Source organism: Macrobrachium rosenbergii, chromosome 7, assembly GCF_040412425.1.
Source record: "Macrobrachium rosenbergii isolate ZJJX-2024 chromosome 7, ASM4041242v1, whole genome shotgun sequence".
NCBI classification, from domain to species: Eukaryota; Metazoa; Arthropoda; class Malacostraca; order Decapoda; family Palaemonidae; genus Macrobrachium; species Macrobrachium rosenbergii.
Genome location: NC_089747.1, coordinates 36153625 through 36160687, shown reverse-complemented (window position 1 = coordinate 36160687; position 7063 = coordinate 36153625). Strand labels below are relative to the sequence as shown.

Sequence of the window (7063 nt, the reverse complement as noted above, 5' to 3'; positions counted from 1 at the left end):
AAGCGACCAGCAGTTGAGGGCTGCTGGCGGTCACGGACCAGCCACACCGACAGGTCAAGCGAAGAGGAGCCGCCACTGACACCTGGTGGAGACCGCAACAGCGGGAAAGAGCGAGGACCAGCAGTTGGGGGCTGCAACGATCACGGACCACTTAGCACCACCGGCAATTACCAAGCCCTGAAATACCACGACACCTGGTGGAGACCGCCCAGCGGCTGGGAAGGAAGCGGCGACCAGCGGTTGGGGAGCTGCTGGCGGTCACCCGGACCGCCACACCACTGACAGGACCAAGCCAAAGAGTAGTGCCTTCGACACCTGGTGAGACCCGCCAATGGCGGGAAGGCGGCGACCAGCAGTTGGGGGCTGCTGGCGATTGCGGACCCTTCCTTACCCGACAGGACCAGGCCAGGGCGCGGCCGACACCTGAGTAGTGGAACCGCTAACAGCGGGAAGGCGGCGACCAGCAGTTGGGGGCTGCTGGCGGTCCCACCCGACCGCCACACCACCAGCCAGACCTGGCCAGAGGAGCACCGCCGCCACCTGGTGGAGACCACCTTGGCGGAAGGGGCGGCGACCAGCAGTTGGGGGCTGCTGGCGGTCACGGACCGCACCACGACAGGACCAGGCCAGAGGAGCGCCGCCGCACCTGGTGGAGACCAGCAGCGGCCCGGGAAGAGGCGGCGACCAGCCGTTGGAGGCTGCTGGCGGTCACGGACCGCCACACCACCCGGTAGGACCAGGCCAAGAGGAAAATCGCGACACCTGGTGAGACCGCGTGGCGGGAAGGCCGAGTGACCAGCAGTTGGGGCTGCTGGCGGTCGTAGACCCGCCACAGCACCGACAGGACCAGGCCAAGAGGAGCTGCGGCCGCCACCTGGTGGAGACCTGCAACGGCCGGGAAGGGCGAGCTACCAGCAGTTGGGGGGCTGCTGGCCGCTCACCAAACCCGCCACACCACCGACAGGACCAGGGCAAGAGAAGCCGCCGCCGACACCTGGAGACACACACAACGGCTGGGAAGGGCGAGCGACCAGCAGTTGGGGGCCGCTGGCCGTTCTCCGGACCTGCCAAACCACCAATACGACCAAGCCAAGAGGATTCGCGCCGACCTGGAGGGCACAGAATTTCAGAGAATGGCAGCGACAAGGTTTGGGGCCGTGGTGCTCTCCCGAATGCCACACCACCGATAGGACCAAGCCAAGACGAGCCGCCGACGACACTGGAGACACGCAGCCAGTGATGGCGAGCGACCAGCGGTTGGGGGACTGCTGGCTGCTCTCCGGACCTGCCACACCACTGATAGGACCAAGCCAAGACGAGCTGCCGCCACCACGACCTGGATGGCCATTACGTGGCTGGAAGGTAGTGACCAGTGGTTGGGTGGCCGCTGGCCGCTCTCCAAACCTGCCACATCACAGATGGGATCAAGGCAAGAAGGCTGCCGCCACAGCCTGAGAGGATGCAATGGTCAGGAAGGTGGCCGAACAGCGGTTGGGGGCGCTGGGCGCTCTCGGACCTGCACCGATGGACCGGCCAAGAGGAGCTGCCGCCACGACCTGAGGAGGCCGCCCGAGGTGGCTGGGAGTTAGATGCGACCAGCGGTTGAAGGCCCCTGGCCGCTCTCTGGACCTGCCAAACCACCGATACGGCCAAGCCTGAAGATTTAACGCCACCACAACCTGAGGCACGAAGAAATTTCCGGGAATGGTGAGCGGGAAGCGGTTAGGGGGCAGCTGGCGCTCTCGAACTACCACACCACCGATGAGATCAAGCCCAGGGAGCGCTGCCGACCTGGAGGCGTACGGTGGCCAGGAATGGCGGCGACCGGTGGTTGGGGGCCACGCAACCGCTCTCAGACCTGCCACCACTGATAGAACGAAGCCAAGAGGAGTTCACCGCCACGACCAGGAGATCACGCAATGGCCAGGGCTGGCGGGCGACCAGCAGTTGGGGGACAGCTGGCCACTCTCCGGACCTGCCACACCACCAATAGGACCAAGCCATGAGGAGCTGCCGCCACGACCTGAAGAGGCAAGCAATGGCCAGGAAGGGCGAGCGACCAGCAGTTGGAGGCTGCTGGCCGCTCTCCGGACCTGCCACACCACCGATAGGACCAAGCCAAGAGGAACACCCGCCATGACCTGGAGAGGCATGCAATGGTCAGGAAGGGCAAGCGAACAGCGGTTGGGGGGCCGCTGGATGCTCTCCGGACCTGCCACACCACCGATAGGACCAAGCCAAGAGGAGCTGCCGCTACGACCTGGATGGCCATGCAATGGCTGGGAAGGGCGAGAGATCAGCGGTTGGGGGGCCACTGGCCGCTCTCCAGACCTGCCACACCACCGGTAGGACCAAGGGAAGAAGGAGCTGCCGCTACGACCTGGATGGCCATGCAATGGCCGGGAAGGGCGAGCGATCAGCGGTCGGCCCCAAACCTGCCACACCACCGGTAGGACCAAGCCAAGAGGAGCTGCCGCCACGACCTGAAGAGGCATGCAATGGCTGGGAAGTTCGAGCGACCAGCGGTTGGAGGCCGCTGGCTCTCTCCGGACCTGCCACACCACCGATAGGACCAAGCCAAGAGGAGCTGCCGCCACAACCTGGATGGCCATGCAATGGCGAGAAGGGCTCGGCGACCAGCCGTTGAGGATCCGCTGGCCGCTCTCCAAACCTGCCACACCACCGATGAGACCAAGCCAGAGGAGCTTCCGCCGACCTGAAGAGGCGCATGGCGGGGGAAGGCGAGTGGCCTAGCAGTTCAAGTGCCTCTGGCACATCCTCCCATACATGCCTCACGCCAATAGGACCAAGCCAAGGTAGCCGCTGCCCACGGCAGGAAACGCGCCAATGGCGAGAATGGCGGCGACCAGCAGTTGGGAACCACTGGCCATATATATATATATATATATGCAGGCCAGTAACAGAAGTGCTATATACTTGAGTCAAGCGTCGCTGCAGTCAAGCCCACGTACGGCGTGCATGTGATCATCCTTAGAACTAATTTATTTGCCAATAGTTTCGAAAGGATTAGTTAATCTGTGGTTCTTTTCATGCTTCATTAATATTTTCAATGGTTGTTGCTTGTACCGAACAAATTACGTTCTGCAGATTATCAAAAGAAACGTTATATCTGAAATAAAATCGTAATACGCATCTCAATAAAGGTGGTTAAAAAGAGAAAATATGAACAGAGTCAGGGTGTTCCGCAATGCTGCAGTGTTATTTTGTAAAAGAGGTTCACCTGAATACGGATGTGACACAGGGATGTCTGCGTTCGTATCGGCTCACTAGAATCACTGGACACTGATAATTACCGTCTGATATTGTCTGGCGTGAGTACCAAATTTCTAAACTTGTACACAAAGACTTTCTCAGACCTATGCAGACTGATATTTCATATTGATTTCAGAATTTTGCCATTTTAAGTCATAAAATCCGTTTCATTACTCATTTACACATTCGGAGGATGACAAGCAGTGACTGCCCTCCACAAAACCTGTATACGACTATGGTTAACTTGAAGTTTTACAGCATAATAGACTGTACGAGTAGTATTGGATATAATTTGCTGAGAATTTTCTTAAGGACGTTATCTTCTTTCCAAATAACAGGATCATAAAATGGACGTAGACCTGCATAATGTCTATTTCTTTTGTCGGTTTACGCAGCTTATGGTGTTTGGATTATGCTGTGAGCCTATCTTTTACTCAGTTGTTTTATGGTGTTATTCTTATTTTTTTATGGTGCTTGTAGTTTTGTGTCTTCGAAAACTTTTCATATGGTGACCTACAATGCAGAATAAACATAGACCTATTCATAAAATACTGGTGAAAAGAATGATCTGCCTACTCTTGTCAATTGAAATTTAGTCATTAGTTTTAATTAAAAGTAATCGAGAACTTTATGAATATAGTCTACACTAGAATATTCTCCTAACAACAGAGAGAGAGAGAGAGAGAGAGAGAGAGAGAGAGAGAGAGAAGAATTTACTGACTCATGTATCCTTTTGTCCAACAGGGTAATCTATAAGAATGCTCCCAAAAGCAAATGAATATCATGGGCTACTCGCAGACTGGTTTGGATCCTCTCATACATAACTTTTTCAGCTCTCATTTATTTTTTCCTATTTCGTTAAGCATCTGATGATGCCCTCCTACCATGGCCTTCATTTTCATGGAAATGCTACAGCAGCCTTATATTTACTCATCACAGTAATATAATTTGTTATCCCTTTGTAAATATATTTTCAACATATTTCATTGAGAGCAGTTTGATAGTTGTGTGCAAGGCTGAGACAGTCCTATGATTGATCTGTGTGTCATTGGTTACGTGTCCATAAGTTTTACTTTTATTCTCTGTGGTATAAGTGGCGTTACAGTTACTGTGGCCATCCACGCATGTCTGTGCATTTGCACTTGCTTATACGTGTACATTCCACTTTATATCATACATTATGTATCGTGGAGCTGAAAATACTATATTAATTAAAAGTTACTCTATTTCCAACAGACACGGGAAGAAAACTATTTGCGATAAGAAATTGACGTGTAGGCCATGCCGTCATGTTCTCAAAATATACGAATTTAATGTGTGGTCCTATGACCTGTCATTGCTTCAATATATAAGAAATTGACGTGTAGGTCTACGACCTGTCATTGCATCAAAATATAAGAAATTGACGTGTAGGTCTACGACCTGTCATTGCCTAAAAATATAAGAAATTGACGTGTAGGCCTAATCTTTCAATGATATTAACATTTGTCATGGCTGCATAAGTCTATGCTTCATTTCAATTAATGTGGCCTATGTGGGATCGCTTATGTAGGCCAACACCAATTTAAAAAAAAAAAAAGCAAGATGCTTGTGTGTTTAGGCTCCCCACGATAAATTAAAAAAAGATGCACAGACTAAATGATCCAAGATCCTCCTAATGATATATAGCTTAGTATATCTTTTATCGGAGATATCAGTTGCATACTTCGCAACTCCGGGAACTCAAATCTGTGGTGTCATCATTCATGCACGACGCTCAACATGACCGAACGGAGTCAAATCCGTTCTGGTAATCATTTGGACTGCTCACTAGTGTGACGTCATTCACCCCTCGAGAGCTAACCAATTACTGGCGTGCAGTGGGCGGGGCTTAGCTGCAAAGAGCGGTGGACTCCGCTATAGTATATACTTTATATATAAAACTTTCTTTCCATCACTAACCTGATAGCCTCAGCTGCCAAGGCGCCTCCGTGACCAATATGGGCAACATTGTGGTTCGCTCTTGCATGTAAATACTTGTCAAGTTCCTCCAGATGGCTTCTCTCATGTCACTGCGAAGGGTTGAAATGCAGAATGCCAGTGTAAGCTTATAAACACTTTCGGGGAATACATTAAATATGCAAAAACTGCCAAGTCTAAAAGGCACAAGTGTATTTTTTGCACTCTTTATCCCCTGAATAACGTAATGAAGACATAAATAGAAAGAACACTTAAAGCGGACATCTTACCCATAAGCGCGGACCATCTCTCCTTCCAAGAACGCTGGGACCCCTTCGCTGCCGGCAGCGACGGCTGCAAGAACCACCACAGCAACGAGCAGCTTCATTCTGAGGGGCAAACAATAAGTATTCCGATCAGTATCTGATAATCCATCAAGAGAAGCCTAATCTGGCAGGTGAAGAATGACAGTGCTCAAGGTTCAAAGGGGAAGACTTGTCTGAATGTTGAATGGCCCAATAACTAAAGAAGGAATGTGGAAATTAGTTCACAATATCATTAAGTTTTCCACCTCTCAAAACCAAAATTTATGTCATTGGCCTGCTGTCAGGATTTATAGGCTTCGAACATAGATTACTCGACTTCAGAAAACTGTCATCACGTCAGTTGGAAAGAGATCAAGTGCTAGTAAAAGGTTGAAGTGATTTCTGAGTGAAAGTTATGGAGATGAACTGTGCATAGAAGAGCTACTCAGCTGATCCGATTATGCAATATAAACAGCATTAGTAATAATAATAATAATAATAATAATAATAATAATAATAATAATAATATGCAAAGCATGTCCGTACACCTTGATGTCAGATATAACATGGGCAATATACACAGTTTGCACGTTGTTTGAGAACTGTTTTAAACAAAACTTAGCAGACAGTTTCATACGTTTTACTTATTTATTTTGGTCTGGGTTAACTGGGAAGAAGGAAATATTAATAATTGAAATAGTCAGTATTTCAAATTAACGTTAACAAAATGGAGATAAAATATAAATGACGCATAACTGATTCTTCATTCACAAAAAATGGGGATTTGATAACCTTGAGTCAGGGATATAACCTTTTCAAGTTATTTCACCGAAAATTAGCCTTTTTCAACCATTAAAACAAGAAACGTTAATATATATCTTGTGAGACTAAATTAACCAAACTGGGTTAAATTATACATACCGATATAACTGAAATAAAGAACTGAAAGTCTATTGCACTTACTTGTTTTGAAGAACACCAACTGGTTTGTGTGCAACGCTCTGGTTTGCTGATCTTAATTCTTAAATAGGACTGTGCTGTGACCTCTGCCATCTGGTGGCAAAGTCAGTAACTATATCCCCCCCACCCCCTCCCCCAGCCCCATTCATTAACATGTTCGTAATAATCACAGTCGTACACACTGCTGGATTTTGGCGGAAATTCGTCCGAGAAACGGACGATGACACACTTCGAAGATGACGGAAATGGCGGAAAATTATATTCACGTGGCAAGTAAGGAGAATAGCACTTATAGAATGAAATTTTTATACCAAAATTTTGTATTTGAGTTTTTTAACCGTTTCTACATTTATGAATGGTTTACTGATAATGAATTACATTTGGAATTGGGCCATCACTCACTTGACTACCAGACAGTGGCGGAAAATTTGACGAGGCAGGAACTCTGTTGTCTGTGGCCGATTTCCCAGATACCCTGCCTCTATGAGGTAAGGCAATCGTACTTTCATATCTTTAACGCATTCATTAATAGGCCTTTATGAAACATGATTAATAATGGAGTAAATTTACGTGATGTCTCAAATTTG

At 48.9% G+C, this 7063-nt stretch overlaps 1 long non-coding RNA gene across 1 annotated transcript; it reads right to left on the bottom strand.

The window, feature by feature from the left end:
- Window positions 1-5214: 5214 nt before the first annotated feature.
- LOC136840520 (uncharacterized) lies at window positions 5215-6514 on the bottom strand. Its single transcript, XR_010853630.1, has 3 exons — window positions 6480-6514; window positions 5502-5600; window positions 5215-5324 (listed from the first exon to the last, which is right to left on the bottom strand). It is a non-coding gene; the product is annotated as an uncharacterized lncRNA (long non-coding RNA).
- Window positions 6515-7063: the final 549 nt, after the last annotated feature.